This window comes from Vulpes vulpes, chromosome 5, assembly GCF_048418805.1.
Source record: "Vulpes vulpes isolate BD-2025 chromosome 5, VulVul3, whole genome shotgun sequence".
In the NCBI taxonomy this organism is placed as follows: domain Eukaryota; kingdom Metazoa; phylum Chordata; class Mammalia; order Carnivora; family Canidae; genus Vulpes; species Vulpes vulpes.
Genome location: NC_132784.1, coordinates 84,501,102 through 84,519,375, shown reverse-complemented (window position 1 = coordinate 84,519,375; position 18,274 = coordinate 84,501,102). Strand labels below are relative to the sequence as shown.

Below are 18,274 nucleotides of genomic sequence, written 5' to 3'. Positions count from 1 at the left end.
GTATCGATGGGGCAAGCAAAGAGAGAGTGAAGAGGTCTGGGAAAAAGACAGCTCCTCACCAGGAAATAGCTTTATAAATTATTTTTGTCCCGTATTTATAGCCTCATTAAGGGCCTGAAGCTGTTACTTACATTTTTTAGTTATGCTTCATTGCATTTCATGAGGAAAATTATGTAGGAACGGCGTGAACGGCGTGGGGATTTGCAGAGCCTTCAGGACGCAGCCCCTGCAAGGTCCACTGTCTACAGCTCGCTGGGGCTGGATGGCAATGCTAGGGGGTGGTGTTCCTCATGATGCTGACCCTCAGAGGTGGGCATGGACCCCCTGCACCCCCTGCCCCCTAGCCCTCCTCTGCTCCCCTAAGTGGCCTGGCCCGTAAGAAACCGATTATTACTGACTTTTCCCTAGGGAAGATCTAACATCTACTGCAGCTCTCAATGCGTGGAGCAGTATGACGTAAGTTCTTCCTATTGCTTTACAACAGCCCTACGAAATCGGCAGATAAGGACCCAGAGAGACCGAAGAAGCAACCTGCCCAAAGCCACACAGCTAGCACAGGGGGCTGTAAACTCTGCAGGCCAGGCTGTGCGGGACAGGAGGCCTAATTAAAGACATACAGGTACTTACAGAAAAGGAGAGGGAAAACTATTCCACAAAATTTGTATTAGTGAAATTCAAAAAGTGGTAATAACTGAGAGCAATTTTCCATAGTACAAGAGCTACTAATGAGAAGAGCCGAATTTGGGGTGGTGGGGGGCAGGTCACCTCGTTCCTGATGAGTGTTCCCTCCAAAATCCACTATGTTTGATTTTTTTTTTCATAGTTCAAAAATGTTAAAACCATTCTTAGCTCTGGGACTGCAATAGGCTGGCTCTGACCTGTGGGCCACAGTTAGCAGACTCCTGGGCCAGAAGACATAAGTCTATTTAAAATAAGAAAAGAACCCTAAGGGCCCCATCCAAAGACACTTCCTCTGTGTCCCATGTCCTCACCACACTCTGAAATGAGCCCCCGTGCTGCTCCCCACAACCAGGAAGGCTCCGACCATGGCTAGCCTGCTCCCCCCGCCTCTCTGCACTCCCAGGTGTGTGGCAAAGCAGGCATGACGCATCCAGACCCTTCCAAATCTGACACTCTCAAGTTCTGACTTTAAACCCTACTTGAACCCATCTGTATTTCCAAACTACAATGGGGAAATGAGACTGGGTCTCTGCAGACCACTCGTGGGCCTGTAGGAGGAAAGGTGCACAAGTGAAGGACCACCAGATGAACCCTGACGCACACGGGCGTCCTGGCCAAGGGCCGGCTGCATGTCAGGCCCAGGGAGTCAGGTCCCGGCTGAGAAAGTCTTCTGCCTTTTTAGCTTCAATCAGCAGCAGCAGCAGGAAGTGCAAGTCAGCCAGGGAAGCTACAGTGAAGGACGAGACGGGGGACAGCTTTCTGGCCAATTTTATCAGGCTTGCAGATAAGCCGGGCTTACGAGAGGGCCGATCAACCCTTCACTTAAGCAGCTCTCAGAAAGAGTCACAGAGTCCAGAAGAAGGATCCTGCTCTGGCCCCACGTTTAGCTCTGCAGAGAGATGCCCAGGCAAGGGAAGTGCGAAAAATGTCAAACCAAACCAAGGAATCAGGCCGGAAAAGCAAAATGAGCTTCGCTTAGGTCGAAAACAGTATCTTTATGAGCTCGGGATAAGATAGGATTTCTGAAGTAAGACTCACAACACACAGATCATAAAGGCTGATAAATACAACCAGGCTAAAGCATCCAACTCCTGGTCAACAAGAATCCCACAAACACATTTAAAAGGTAAAACCACTGGCTGGAAGGCAGCCACATTTATGACCCACAAAGATCACTATCTACCTAGGATTTTCCTATAAGACTCTAAGGGAAAACACAAGCCACCCACTAGAAAACCGGACAGAGCGTACCAACAGGTACTTCCACTGATGAGAAAACTCAAATAGCCACTCGAGATATACTCAAGCTCACTTGTAATCAAGAAATAACGAACGGAACCATAAAGTCCTCTTTCACGCCCATCAGACTTGCAAAAAAACCTCAAGTCTGACACCTTTGAGCGGCGAGTGCAGGAACCTGCGCTGCACATGGAAGAGTCACTCAGGAGAGCAAGCTGGCAACCTCTGGTGATGCAGAAGATGCTCCGACCCTTGGACCCGCCAGCCCTCTCTGCGCGCACACCCCAGGCCGGGGGGAAACACACAAGAGACAGCAGCCAGAGAACCTTCTCTGTGGGTACCACCACGATATAAAATTGCATGACAAACTGAACATTCATCAAAAGGAAAACGGGGGTGGGGGGGATCCCTGGGTGGCTCAGCAGTTTGGTGCCTGCCTTTGGCCCAGAGCACGATCCTGGAGTCCCAGGATCGAGTCCCACATCGGGCTCCCTGCATGGAGCCTGCTTCTCCCTCTGCCTATGTCTCTCCCTCTGTGTGTGTGTGTGTGTGTGTGTGTGTGTGTGTGTGTGTGTGTGTCTCACATAAATAAATAAATAAAATCTTTAAAAAACAAAAGGAGAATGGGAGAAAACTGGGGAAACAGTCACACCAGGGAATACTAGTAACCCCGGGCTTCCATGTAACGAACTGGGGTGGCAGGAACTCACATGGGTAAACCTCAGAAACCTACTGCTCTGTGGGGGGAAAGCCAGTTGGAGAAGATCAATGAAATCAAGCTTGAAACCTGTAAGACTTTAATGGGTAGATACAGATGGGAAAGTTGGTGGAGCACCTGACTCTCAATTTTGGCTCCCATCATGATCTCAGGGTCATGGGATCGAGCCCCATGTCGGGCTCCTGTGCTCACCAGAGACCCTGCTTGAGATTCTCTCTCCTCTCCCCTGCCCTTCCCCCACTTCATGCGAGGGCGTGCTTTCTCTCTCTTAAAAAAAAATACATATATATATATTTTAAATGTATAGGAAAAAATAGCAAATTCAGGAGAGTGGTTACCCTCTGGCAAATGGGATCAGAGGGGACACAATGAACTTCAAATGTAAGCTTTCTTTCTTTAAAACAATCTGAAGCAAGCATGACAGGGTATTAGAATTCAGTGGAGCCGGGTGAAAGGCCCAGGTTTTGTGTTATTCTTGGTACTTTTCTCCATCCTTCAAAAAAATGTTTCATTAATAAAATTAAATACAAAGAACAAAAAATATGCTAATATTTGAGGAAAATCTTTGAAAGACATATGGAACCATTTACCACTGATATCCTAGCTTCAAAAACCCCATCAACTATAAAAGGATGAGAGATAAAAGGGGGCAAGTGTTCACAGTGGGGAAAAAAAGAGCAAATGCAAGGACATCCATCTGGGAAATTTGGTCTATTATGAGCTCTTTTCATTTTCTGAAAGGCAGCAACAGTTGCAGAGGAGCAGCAAATTGTGGAGGAAAAAAATAAACACGTCTCATAAGATAGATTTACCCACCCAACTCATTAAGCCATGACATTCCAAAAATAAAAATAGCAAGGCCCAGCCAGAAGGTCAGATATTTTTTAAATACTAACTCCCTGAGACATCAGGGTGGGAAAAGCCACAGTAAAGCTGTCTTTCTCAGAATAGCCCACGCCAACTGCCCCCTCAGCCCTCCACGAGGGGCTGCAGGAGGCCAAGCAAGGAGGGGGCGGCTCTGACCTGGCACGCCCAGGCACGGCGGCCAGATGCCGGATTCTCTAGAGCTGTGTGACTTCAGACCAGGGAGCTACCCTCTCTGAGCTCAAATTCTCCACTTGCAAAATGGGGGTAACCCTGCCTCCTGGGCAGGGCTGCTGAAGGAGAGACAGATAAAATACCTACACATATAATAGATAAAGGGAGGGACGCTGGGTGGCTCAGCAGTTGAGCGGCTGCCTTCAGCTCCGGGTGTGGTCCCTGGGTCCTGAGATCGAGTCCCACATGGGGCTCCCTGTGGGGAGCCTGCTTCTCCTCCCTCTGCCTGTGTTGCTGCCTCTCTCTCTGTGTCTCTCATGAACAAATAAATAAAATCTTTTAACAAAATAGATAAAGGGATAAATTAAATACAACAGAGTAATTGGCGGATGCTTGGGGTTCAATAAACAGGACTAATACGTATCACTCGTCCCCTCCCTCCATGCATTCTCCCTCACTCTCCCCACCGAGCTGGTACCAGCAGCAGCACCCGGACGACAGGTCCCTCTTCCCCACCTGCCTCCCCAGAAAGGGCAAAGCCTGACCAAGTGCAGCTGGCTACCTAAGAGCGCGTGTCACTTAGGCACAGAACACGCAGACTTTGGGGACAGACCCTGGGTTCTAAGGACACAGTTAAGGAACTCGCAACGTGGCTGTGACTGTGTATCGTCTAACACACAACAGGCTCAGTCTGATAATTCCTAGGGAATGAGTAGCCCTTCTTGGGTCATCCCTAGGGATCCTTAACAGCTGCCAAACCACACACATGACTCGATCCCTCAGAAAAGCAGGGTTTTGATACAGGTACGTGGGATTCACCAGCAGGACCTGGAGGAGCTGCTCCATGGCCTCGATTTCTTTTCTTTTTTTTTTAAGTTTTTTTTTTTTTTTTTTTTTTATCCATGAGAGACACAGAGAAAGAGAGGCAGAAACACAGGCAGAGGGAGAAGCAGGCTCCATGCAGGGAGCCCAATGGGGGACTCGATCCCAGGACCCCAGGATCACATCCTGGGCTGAAGGTGGTGCTAAACCGCTGAGCCACCCGGGGATCCCATACGGCCTCAGTTTCCCCAAGTGTAAAAAAAGGAACAGAGGACATCAGAGATCCTTTCTAACTCTCCACTTGCTATTCCTGCTTCGGCGGCCACGTACCCAGGCCCCACGGCAGGCAAACACTCACCATCTGCCTGTCCTAGATACATTCCTCGGCATTTAAAAATAACACCTGGGATTTACATAGAGCTCCTCCACTACGGAGCCGAGACGGCCCTGCGAGGCAGGTACTGCAGGTAGTTCCTCCTTTTTAAATACAGAGAGACTTGGGACCCAGAGATCAGCCAGACCATCCCAAGGCAGCACTGGAGCCGGCCAGGGGATCCGGGTGCTCAGCCTCCGGGGGACCCTGTTCTTGCCTCTGCTCAGGCACCGCCGGTCCCACCCGCCTGTGCCGCTGGAGGAAGTCACCTCCAGGGTGCCCGTAGTCAGGCCTGCCTCCCGTTCCCAAGAGCCTCTCTGGTTCCCTCCGATTATCCACGATCGCCCATCACAGCTCAGCAGATGAACGGCTGTCGGGCTGATCACTTCCGCTCGAGGGAGGAACTCTGCCAACGAAACCCAAAAGGCCAGGCTGCCTCCACCGAGCAAGGGCGGAGTGCGTATTAACTGGTGCGTCTTCTCAAATTTTCTTAAGCAGCTTAATCCATTAAACCGGTCCAGCCGGCTTCGACAATCTGCTCACTCGGGCCCCCTCCCTCCATCATGAGGAATTAGCCGACTTCTTGAGCAAATGATGTTTGCACATCTCGCCAGTGCCAGGGTTAAAGCAGGATTTACTGCCGGTGCCCCTGCTTCTGCACGCACGTCCCAACGGCGCGGCTTTCAGAGCTGAGCACTTGACCTTCGCGAGAGACTTGTCGGATTTGGTAAATCAAAGGGCTGACACCGAGCGGCCTAACCTGTTTGGGTTTCCCAGGTTGCGGAGGGCAGCTTATGATGACGGTCCAGAAAAGAAATCGAACTGAAGATTAAGGAGGGATTGTAGAGCTTGTCTCGCTCAGGTCTGCCCGGGAGCTCATAAACTCTGATTTCTAATTCCCTTCCTTCCCGGCCCAGGGAGACGGCTTAAGCCTCTTGGGCCTCAGTCTCCTCATCTATAAAACGGAGGCAGACCAAATGCAACCCTGACAAGCTCCTTGGGCAACCCAGGGGCTGTCCTGTCCAGCTGGCAGCAGGGTCGCACAGGCACGCAGCCGAACACATCACAGTCCTGGGCTGTTCCCCTCACATCAGAAAACTTAAAATAATGAAGAAGTCAGTGGAAGCTTCTGGGATTCTCACATATTTTATAATAAGACAGCATGCAGACGAAGGCCATAAGATGAGCCAGAGTTCACTTGTTAAAGGTATGATTATTCACTATTAAAGAATTATTATTATATAAAGGCTAAACAGAACGCAGGCACATAATATGCCATTTGACACAGGACATACCATTCTAGAGTAGTTACAGGATTAATAATTAGAGGAAGGGTGATCTCAAGTGTAAAGGGACCCACCTCAAACCATACACAATAGAATCCTATCAGCCAAGAGAGACTGGAAGAAAGCTGCTCATTAAAAAAATGATAATCAGGGGGATCCCTGGATGGCTCAGCAGTTTGGCACCCGACTTCTGCCCAGGACGTGATCCTGGAGACCCGGGATTGAGTCCCATGTCGGCTCCCTGCATGGAGCTTGCTTCTCCCTCTGCCTGTGTCTCTGCTTCTCTCTCATTCTCTCTCTCTGTGTCTCTCATGAATAAATAAAATCTTTTAAAAAATAAAATTAAAATAAAAAATGATAATCAATAACTTGATTGTGCCCCACAGGGAGGACTCTGGCTGAGGCTATGACGGCGCTCTGCAAACAGGGGCAGCTCAGCACCAAGACGTTGGGAAGAAGTCCAAGGCCTGAAGAACCCAAGACCACAATTAGCCTTTCAACAGGTTCATCGCCTACAGTCTGCACCATCTTCAATCCCCTGGCATCCAGCTGGGTCCCGCCTCCTTGACTTCCTTGAAATCGTTCCTCACAAAGTCATCAATGGCCTCCTAATTGCTCGAGCCACGGGCTACTCTGGATTCAATCTATATCTTATTCACCACCCTGCCGCAGTGGACCAGTGGGATGGCTCCCTCCCCCTGAGACTCATTCTCTTGGCCTCCCCCACACACCTGGCCCTCTAACCATTCCCCCTCAGTCACCCGCGAGACTCCTCTCCTTCCACGCATCTCTTGAGGGTCTTCGGGGGCTCTGCCTCCCATCCGCCTGTGAGCTAGACACGTGGTCCCTGGATAAAGCTGCTCATGTGCCATTAGGTTCAGCCTCCAGCCCAGCACACTCCCCTGCAACTCCGTCATCTGCCCACAGCTGCACACGTCCATCCCCTACTGCTCAAGATGCGTCCATCCCTGGCACCACCTCAACATGTCCAAAACAACTCTTGATGTTTCTTCTAAACCCACTCTTCTTGCATCGCTGGCATTTTAGTTGGGAGAACCACCAACCACCCTTCACCCTTACCCCCAGCCACATCCATCAACCGGTGTTAAATATTTCCCATGCCCATCCGTCCTCATCATCTCTGCCACTCACAACCCCCCCAGTTCAAATCCTACTCTCTTGCCTGTTTGGCATTAATGGTTCCCTCCCTGGCTTTCCTGGCTCCAGTCTTGACTCCTAAAAGGTATCTTTCACCAAGAGTAGAGCAAACCTGACCATGTCACTCACTGCCTCCAATCTTCTCTTGGCTCCCATCCCATTAAGGGTTAAGGCCCAAGGTCCTGGGGTCAACACAGGAGGCCTGTGTGTCTTGGCCAGTCTATCTCTCCTGGTTACTTTCCAAACTCCCAACAGACCTCCCAACATAAACTATGCAAATCTCTCTCTCTTCACTTATCACAGCACCCCATGGTTTTGTGGGCCTGACTTCACCACCATGAGCAACTTCTACACCAGAGATGGGAATATGTCCCAATGCAGCCCAGAGCCAAAGACAGAATGTTTGTTGGGATGGCTAGCTGGAGGGAGGAAGGGAAGAAGGGAAAGAGGAATAAACAGTGTGGGTGGATGGAAATGTGGATGGTTGCTTCTTTGTGCTAAAATATTATAGAAGTGGGCAGCTTGGGTGGCTCAGTGGTTTGGTGTTGCCTCTGGTCCAGGGCGTGATCCTGGAGACCCAGAATCAAGTCCCATGTCGGGCTCCCTGCATGGAGCCTGCTTCTCCCTCTGCCTGTGTCTCTGCCTTTCTTTCTGTGTGTGTCTTTCTTGAATAAATAAATAGAATCTTTAAAAAATAAATTAATCAATTAAATAAAACAAAATATTATGGAAGTCATTTCACCAAGCATCTTGTGGATGATTCCTGCAAGTCAGGATTATTCCTCAACCCTGTGGACATTCCACATTTGTATGCAGCCGAAGATTTATGGGACAAAAATTTATTTCTTCATGCTCAGATAATAATTTGATCTAAAGTCATTTATTTGAAAAAATGAGAGTGGAGGGGAAGAACCAAAAATATTTTTTATTTATATTATTATTCTCTCTCCTGAGAGGTCCATGGACCCTGGGAGATTCTACAAAGCAATCTTCACACCTGGATTAGCTTCAGCTTGAGCCAATCATTCTTCATGAATGAATATAAAATATTCAAAGGTGGCCCGACACTTTTCAGCCAGAACCTGAGCAGGTAAGAGCCTGCCTCCAGAACTCTTCGGCACAAGGAACTTCTACGTGATATGGGCTGTCAGCAAGATCATGGGGGGGGCTTCCCATGACACAAATCCAACATTCTGAGATGACCCATCCTCTCAGAGCCAGCTCACAAGAAATGATGAATGGACACGTGTTAAGGGTGGGAAGCAGAACCAGATTCAGGTGCATCAAGTAGCTGAAAATACCCGTAAGAGTCAGCCCTCTGTTAGTGTTCCATAGTGGGTTGGAGGTGGCCTCAGTCAAGCCTTAGGCCTCCACCCACACCAAGGCTGATTTCCCCTCTCCCCAGGGTAAATCCCAAACCATCAGCACCCTATACTTGGCCTTTGTTTGTTTCTGTATCCAGGGAGTAGTGACAGCTGCACCAAAGACCGTGGCATTTTGGGCTGGGACTCTGCTCCAGAAAAGGCACCAAAGCAAGCCATCTGCTAGCAGAGGCAGTGAGGGTGGCCTGGTGGAATGAAGGGGCCTACAGGGGTTTGGTCGAGGGTCTGCCTCTGTCATCAATGGCCATGGGAGCCCTAAAACCCGGGTCCCTAGCAACTCCCATTCCTGGCAGCCTGGACATCCTTTGCACAAAAAGTCCAGTCTGTTTACCAATATGAAGGTGGTGACCGTCCCCAGGCTCTGGACATGAAACAAAGAATACTGGCTCCAACATGAACCTGCGAAGAGTTTAAGAAGCCAAGAGTTTAAGAAGCAGCCCTGATCTAGAAAATGCCAGCAGAATAAAGACACATAATGAACCAGAACTGCCAACACAGCTTGAGAGACTCTCCTTGTCCCTTCTTTTGTCAATCATGTGCCTCGATGCTAAAGACATGAGAGACCATAGTTTTTCAAGAGAAATGAGGCAAGGGATCCAGCTCCTCACAGAATGTTGGCGATAATCAGCTCCGACAGGCGCCAACCCCAGCCTGGCACCACTCACTTTTCTCTGCACATCACGATTCACCCCATGCCGCACAAATGATAATGCATTTACAGACAGCAGGGACTTTCCAGCCAGGAGGAAAAATTTCACCTAATTAAATAAAAACAAAACAGAAAACCAAAGCCTTTAACCAGTGCCAAAAAGAAGACCAACTACTGATCTTTTGTGGGCCTGTTAGCCAGGAATGCCAATCAAGATTATTTTCTTCCTCGATCTTTTAAAGCAATCCTCCGTGTCCCTAATTGCAACGAACTCCTTAAAAATCAGGAAGAAAACTGCAAAGAGAAATAAGGAAAGAAAATGACCAAGTATGTCGCAGAACGTAAAGATGACGCATAAACAAAAGGAGAGTGCACAGCCTCACTGGCAGTTAAACAAATGCAAGTGGATATGCCATTTTTAAAACCAATCTGATAGGCCAAAAGTAAAAAAAAAAAAAAGGATAATACCAAGAGCTGGCATGGATGTGAGGAAACTGGCACTCTCGTCCTACTGGTGAGAGTATAAACTGGTCCACCCTCTTGAGGCCACTTGGCAGTACCCGGCACTATTTATGGGACTTACCTCTGGATTCCATTTCTAGGAATCCATGCTTAAGAATATATAAATGCACACAGAAACACACGGTTTCTTTTTCCCCCTCTTGGTATATACCTACTTGTAAAAGCTCAAAATGTAAAAGAACCTAAATATCGACCAAGAGGGAGATGGGTAAACATGATTTGGCATATCCGTGCTAGAACACCACAGCCTTTAGGAAGAACATCCACAACAGAATCAGAAGGGAGAAGCAAGTTGCAAAACAATATATGTAACATAAGCCATTTTTGTTGAGCTCTAGAGATTACATGATAATACACAGGCACCTGTATTTGCATTTATATCTGCAAGGTCCTAGAACATACAAGCTGAGGGAAGGCCCTGAAAGCTCTATTAAAAATGAGTATGTTTTTATTGGCACCTTTTCTCTGAAATGAATTCCTTAAAATATCTCCACAGCACACATGCCTGAAGAACTTAGAAGAGTGACCAAGATGATCCGGGGTAGGGATTGTAGAGCACGGCTCATTAGCAAATCACTCACACGCACAGTTGTTGGCTTCTTTAACCTTTAAGAAGCAAGAGCCGAAAGGAAAAAAGTCCTCCCAGTCACCAGTTTACAACATACAAAAAAGACAAAGCATTCCCCGAAACTTAACAGAAGTTGGACGAGAGCCCTTTTACATTATTATGAAACCAAAAGCCCCAAACGTGGGCCCAAACTAAAAAAATAAATGAATAAATAACTGAATAGGGAATCACTCGGATAAACCTGTGCATGGCTGTTTCTTAATGAGTTATTCTGGGAAATCACCCAAAGGCTTTTTCCCCTTCTAATCCGTTTCAGAACACGGACACACTCCACAAGAGAGCTTGTGAGCCACCTTTCCATGGCCACATGCCACCCTGCCCTCCGGCCCGGCCCCTCCGCCCGTGTCCGTGGCCCGCGTGGAAGTCCCAGCTCTGACTCTGATCAAGGGAAAGAAATGAATTTGTTCTCTGCAGCGTGTCTCTCCAAGGCATGCTTGTGCTCACCGTGAGCCCACAATTACAGTTTGCTCTGGACTCCTGCTTCCTCGCTTCTGGATCTTCCAAGGTGGCATGAGGCCACATTTGCTGCTGGAAGACAGGGGCACCCGGGAGCCCAAGGCTGGTGGGGCGTCTGGTCGCCAAGGTTCCAGAATTGCCCTCCCAACCTAAGTGGGTGGAGGGTCATCCCACAACCTGCCTCCTGGAAAGGGGGACGGAAATTAGATGTTTTTTTAACATTGAGCGAAAGGAGCCAGACACTCCTAGTCTTGCCAGTACAGAACTAGGCAAAAGCAATCCATGATGCTGGAAGTCAAGAAGAGGGGTGGGAGGACCAGGCAGGGACACAATGGGGTTCTGGGGGTGCTGGTAATGCTCTATTTCCTGGTCAGAGCAATGGTCCCCAGGGTGTGTTCACCTCATGCAAACCCACGGAGCTCCCCCCAACCATCTGTGCACTTTTCACTATGTATGTTAAATTGCTATGAAAAATTTACTTAAATAATAAAAGAAAATCTTTCCAATGGGACGCTGGCTCACAGGCACGGACTCCGTCCTTCCTTTTCTACAGCCCCAGCCACCGGCAAGGCACTGGTCAAAGTCACGTCAAGTCCAACGGTCCCCGGTGCTGAGGTGTGGTGACGGGCAGGGGACTAGCAGCGTGAGCAGTGGGGAATGGAATGCCCAGCATTTATTTTTAATTGATTTGCTCACTTTCTCCTATCAAAACAGCCTCCCTCCTTTTCTCCAAGGCCCAAAATGGCATCAGCCCCACCCGGATAAAACCCCAAGCATGCAAACTTCTCAGGCCTGGCACAAGGCTCTGCGGTCGCATCCACTGAGCCCGTTGGAAGACCGAGCCTGCAGGAAGCATCCGGAAGCCCTGCCAGGCTGCTCCGGCTCTCGATCCGAGACGAGTCTGAACCGGAGGTGTGAGTCTCCGCCGCCAACAAGTCAATGCCATCTCCCGTTAACTCTCACCCCCCAAACTCTCCTGGGGTTATTCTGGGTTCTCAGAGATACTTGGGGGTCTCAAAGAATTTCTCCACGTGGTCAGTTTGCGGGGGATCCTCCCTCTTTTGTTAAACAAAAAGGGTTGTTTGTTTTTTTTTTTTAAAGATTTTATTTATTTATTCATGAGACACACAGAGAGAGGCAAGGACACAGGCAGAGGGAGAAGCAGGCTCCATGCAGGGGGACTCGATCCCAGGACTCCAGGATCACACCCTGAACCAAAGGCAAATGCTCAACCGCTGAGCCACCCAGGTGTCCCTTGTTTGTCTTTGACAAAAAGACAAATGTAAGGTTTACAGAAAACTGTATGGAGAGAAAAGTGAAGCAGGATGATTTACACTCGACGAGCCCACAAAGTAGCAACTGGACGCTGATCTCTAACCGAGGCCGAGGGAGAAGTCTGAAGCTGAATCTCTCTCTCGCTCTCCCCTGCTCCCTCCCTGGCTTGCTACAATCACCCTTTCAAAAAGGCACTGCCAAGTCACCACCACCGCCGCCCCGACAGTCAGGGAGGAGAGCCTCGGTTCAAAGGAAGCACAGTGGGTCAGAGCAACGTGGTCGCCACTTCCGGAGGGCATGGCAGGAAAGCGAGGAGCGGTGAGGAGCGCCCCCCAGCCAGGGGGTCTCTGATCTGCAGACACCGTCGGGGTCCCGTCCACGCATGCATACTGCACCCTTCCGGCAACCTGGACTCGCCTGGCACGAGTGGGCCGCATGTGCTCCCTACACAGATATATTACCTTCCTGTCCAGCAGGCCGGTCTGTCTGTCTTGTCTGTCTCTCTCAGATCAGTTTCTTGTGTCCCCACAAAACAAACAGCCTCTGTTCAAACTTCAGACCAGAGCAACTCAGTCTCCTGACACCTCCCCCACCCCAGGAAAAATCCCAAACTTGGGTAAACACGGAAAGAGCTTGCTCAAAGCTGAGATTGAGAGCAAGGCGGGCAGTGAGGTGTGCAAGGAACACCTCCAGCCCCGCTGTGCAGGCCCAAGAATCACAGACACGCAGTTCAGGCAAGCCGCAGATCCAAAAATCACACAGGAAAGCCTGAAAAAGAAAGAACCAACTGAAGACTTTAAAAAAAAAAAAAAAGTTTCTTTATTAAAAGACGAGGCCGTGGTGGGGGGATGCGGGGGTGGGAGGGTGTCCATAAACCCAGGCTTGACCAGCTGTCTTCTGGTGCCTTCCAGATCCTAGCAGACACATCAACAGGGGGAGCTGAGCCACGGACCGCCCAGGCTCAGGGGTGTCAGCGAAGCCAGTCAGTGAGAGGCAGGAGGACTTCAAGGAACAAACCCCAAACACACTCCCCTCAGGGTTACAAGCATGTGAGGAGGAGAGAAGGGAACTGATTCTGTAAAACACCATCCAAAGGGAAAGACGCCGTCCTCCGGAGTCCCTCGTCACCAGCAAGCTGCCAAGAGGCCCAGGGGCCCTGCAAGCAAGCACATACTTTCAGGAAAACGTCTGCTTTTCCCCCCGACTCCTCCGCATCAGGCGCTATCCTCAGCCCTTGGTACAGGAAGAAAGCCCAGAAACATGTACAAGACAAGTGATGTCCCAGGATGTCCATACAAATAAATTAAGAACAGCGTTTCTAGCCCTACCCAAATACAACCATCGACGGGCAAGCCAGTGTAGGCACAGCAGAGCTTTTAATGGCCCAAAATTAAGAAGTTAACTTCCAAAGTATAACAGAAGACAAGGAATTTAAACATCCGGTGGATTTCCACGCTCCTACCTTTTCCACCCACAGCGTTTCCCAGTTTCACAATTCCCAGCGGTTCCCGTCTTTGATAGAGTACTCAGAACTCCTAATCTCTAACTACTTAGACTATAGATGGGAGGCAATCCAAACTTGCTGATTAAACTCAATAGGAGGAAACCTTCAAGGACAGTAGCAACAAAAAAAGCCTTTAGACATTTCAGATTAAAAACAGCTGTGACTCCACCCCCCCTTCCTGGACCACAGCTATGCAGACTATGAAGTCACACATTTACAAGTGCCGGTGACAGGCCACCCCTCCCTGCCTACGCTATGGCACACCCACTGTGCACTAGGGTTTTGCGCACATTACTTCATCCACACAGCATCACTGCTGACTAGACCGTGTCCCCATTTTACAGATGAGAAAACTGAGGTTCAAGGTGCCAAACCAGTCAATGAGCAAGCACTGGGATGCAGATCAAGGTCCGTCTGGTTCTTTGGTCCACCACCACCATCACCACTGTGTTCCCAAGACAGCACAAAGGGACTACTTTATTGCAAAGCACAACACAGGAGCTGCAACCCTGTGGCTCTCTCCCCATCCTTTCAAAGTCACAATTTGAGTATTAGTGGAAGAGTGGAACTTCTGACACACAGATCCTAACAATTATATATCTGAAGCATGGGAGAGCCATCCAGTCTGAAAGTGACCAACTGCTGCGTTCTCACTGCCAAGCTGCCTGTGCTAATGTCCTCTCTCTGACAGTGACACTGTGCCACCACACTGGGCCCGCGGAACAAGACACTAATATTTAATATCGACTCCATTATCTGCTGCATGCTCTGTTTTGTGGTAAGCATTCATTCAATTAACCGAGGCAGTCAATCACCCAGAAAGAACTTACTGAGCACCTAATGTACTTCAGGTTGTGGCGAGTAGAAGATCGGAGCACATTCAAAGCCTACAGGTGACCAGAGGAGAGGGGCGTGCCCCTGAAGAGCTGTCCTTATAAAACTTGGGGTCATTCATGCCATGAGAAAAGAGCAGAAAATGGAACGTAGGAATCGCGGAGGAGGGAAAACTTTATTCCAGGGGAGGCATCGTGGAATGCTTCATGGCACAGTGTTCAAAAACCAGGCTGGCTCTGCAGGGTGGGTAAAATGTAGACCTGCATTCCGGGCAAAATGTTAAGCTAAGGCAGAGGCGTGAGCCAACAGTCATAAAGAGGGAGGCTGAGAAAAGCTTTTAAGAGCCAGGCTGCGGAGTTCAGACTTCACACACAATGAGAAACCAAGAGCAACAGCTGCTTGTTTGTTTATTATCACTAAGTAATCTCTACGCCCAACGTGGGACTCGAACTCGTGACCCCGAGATCAAGAGCTGCACGCTCTGCTGACTCAGCCGGCCAGGCGCCCCAACAGCAAGTCTTTGAGCAGAGGCGTGACACGAGACCAGTAACACTTCAGATAGGGTAACCCGGCAGCCCGACACAGAGAGACGCAGGGTGGGAGGGACGTAAGAAAATCTGGCTGGGAAGCTACTGGAAATTTTTAGGCATCTATTGGTGAATCGAAGGTCTGGGCCTTACTTTACTGGTCGAAGTTAAATAAATAAATACATTGAGTCTCTTTGACTATTTGCCGGAGGAGGAGACAATCCAAGTCATCGGTCTTTGGCTTTAGAAAACAGCAGATGGTATTTTTGGCAGCAGATCCGCTGTCCTAGTTATATGTTTTGCTCAGGCTAATGGTGGACTTTGTTTGCATTTCCTTAGCCTGCACCACCGGGGCATGGGGCAGGCAATCCCAAGATGTAATAAGCAATAAAGGAAGCTGCACGGCGCTTCAAATTTGAGCATTGGCATAATAACCCAGGCACAAATACGCCCGCGCAGAGGACATCCTTGCATCTCCTACACTCATGGTATATTTTGAAGCCTAAGCACTCTGTACACAATTTGGACTAGTTTCCATCAAATCTTCAAAACCCCAAAGACAACAAATACGGGGCGGGGGTGGGGGGGGGGCATGGGTAGGAATAAAAGGCAAGTAGAATCAGATTGGAATTGGTGGCTCTGTGTGCAAAGCTGCAAGATTCCTGGTCCTGGTTACTGATTTCTGGAAAATAACTGCTTTGTCAGACAAATAAAACAAGCTTTTTTGCAAACTTTGTTTTCCTAGACCTGCCTTTTGATGTGCTCCTTTCCGTAATAATAATAACAATAACAATAATAATAAGGCTTGTGCAGGAGATGAAGTGGCTCATAGTGTTTTCTGTATGGATTAAATCTCTGCTACATTCTTTAGCAAATCAATAACAGAACAAATGGCATTTGCATTTGAGCAGCACCCAAACCCACTTAAGAGGGTACAAGCAGGGGTTATAGCAGGGGCGGGAGAGCCATTCTTTGCAAAGAGCTTCATTTCCTCCACCAATTCCACCTTCATTCCTTTTGAGAGAACCCTCTCTCAGGGAGGGAGGAATCCACCTCTGTCCTAACGGAAACTGATTTTCTCAGGTACTTTTTTATTAGCCTTCTTTTCAGCCAAGAGACCACGATGGTCAACCAAATCTTGCAAGGAGAATTCATCATTTGCCTTGCCAATAAGGGCTGTTCCCAAACCAGTGGACCTAACCTGGAGTCTGGAAACATTTGATTTTAATGAAACAAAAAGGTCAATCCCAGGGCAGAAAAGGGATGCGGATCCTAGGAAGAGACGCCAAGACACGGAAATGAGCTCCCCGGGGAGGTTCCAGCAAGTGAAAGGTGGAAAAGCAACCACGACAGCATGTGGCAAACGGACGGGCGTTAGAACAGTACAAGACCCGCTGCACTGGGTACCAGGAAGCAGGAGGAGAGTGGCAGGTGCGTACCTAGGCCTTGCTCTCAGACTGCTGGACGAAGCAGAAAAAGATACAACGGAGGGAGCTATGCGGCCCAGCCCCACGCGGAGAAAAAGGCAGGCGAGAAAATGGTCGAGTAAAAGAAATAAAATCACTATACACACTATTTTCATAACCAAAGTGGTAAGAGACCGCTGTAATCTCCACAGTTGTAGTTCTGCTGTAAAAACATGTTTTTAAAAACAAGGCCTCAGTGGAAATAGAGGTCCAAGCTGGAAAGCATACAAGGAAAATAAAGCAGTACTTCTTCTGCACACAGCACAGTTTCCTCCAGAAACGCAGTGAGTAAGAAGGGATTCATTTCTTATGAAGGCAAAACAAAGGCCTCAATTCTCTGGAACATGCTTATTAATACCGAGCCAGTTAAACCCAGGCCTTTCCCAGTTGCCATCCACAGGCCCGTAAGTGGTTAGGAGGAGTAGGCCCAGGAACACAGGCACACACCCACCACGCACGTGCGCCACATGCACGCATACACAACACGCTCACCCCACGTGTCTCACGCCACGGGACAGAGATAACTCACCAAATGGTCCATGTATTTGCAAACCCAATCTTGCAATAGTGTTTCTTTCTTTTTTTAAGATTTATTTATCTGTTTATCTATCTATCCATCTATTTATTTATTTGGGGGCGGGAGGGGCAGAGAAAGAGGGACAAGCAGACTGATGTGGACCCCGACGTGGGGCTCAGTCTCAGGACCCTGGAATCACGACCTTAGCTGAAACCAAGAGTCCTGACGCTCAAGTGACTCTGGCCGCCCAGGTGTCCTGCAACAGGAGCATGTAAAGCTCCGGTCCCTGAGCTCAACCAACTCCCAGGGGTAAGAATCTCTCTCTCCAGATTCTATATTCCTTATACTTTTCAAGCCTTGAGGAGATCCCAAGGCCGAATGGGATCCCACGCTCTTCGATGAACCCAGGAATTGGGATGAGGGAAGCTCTTCATTAGCGACAAACCCACATGCGTCCACAGCACCGACTAGATCCGACCCACATCTTCAGACTTCAGGGTTTACGAGCAAATGGCTTTTTGAAAGAATAAAGAATTTTATGCGATTTGTTTACCAATTTTGCCTGGTCTGTGTAGCCAAGCGTTCTTTACAACTGATAAATAACGTGCCCTCCCCGAATATAAACGGCGCTGATGATAATTACCATTTATGGAGTGTCCTCCGTGTGCCAGATGCCTTTACAAACATCTAATATTTATAACAGCTTTAATCAAAGGAATCATTAGCTCCATTTCACAAATGAGGAAAGGCTGCTCAGGGAGGTTAACTATCTGCCCAAGGTCACACGGAGTAATTGAGGATCTGGGCTTCATACCAGGCCAGAGCCTGCTTACAATTCATTTTGTCCTCTGCTGGACTCTTTCAATCGGGCCACAGAAGAAACACGACCATGGGAAAACCCAGCCAGCTCACACCCTCCTCCTAGCACCCCATAGAACAAGAAGCCTGCGTGTCAGCCTACAAGATTCTCCTGCAGGTCTCCAAAAAAGAAAATTTATGAGGATCTTCCAAAAATCACTGGTCTGCAGAGGCTGCGAAGTGACTTCCAGTTTTAAGAACTAACAAGAATCTCCCCAGAGCTGATTATTAGGGCTGATGCAGCTCATAAAACAGACCATAAAACCATTTCTGTTATATTAGTTTTGTGTTTCTCTGTTCCAGAGGCCCGTCAGAAGGCGGGGGGCCGGGGACCGCTCAGG

General features: G+C 48.8%; 1 protein-coding gene across 1 annotated transcript in view; it reads right to left on the bottom strand.

Moving 5' to 3' along the window:
• LDLRAD3 (low density lipoprotein receptor class A domain containing 3) overlaps positions 1-18,274 on the bottom strand; it is a 228,710-nt gene that overhangs the window by 162,901 nt on the left and 47,535 nt on the right. The window lies entirely within an intron of this gene.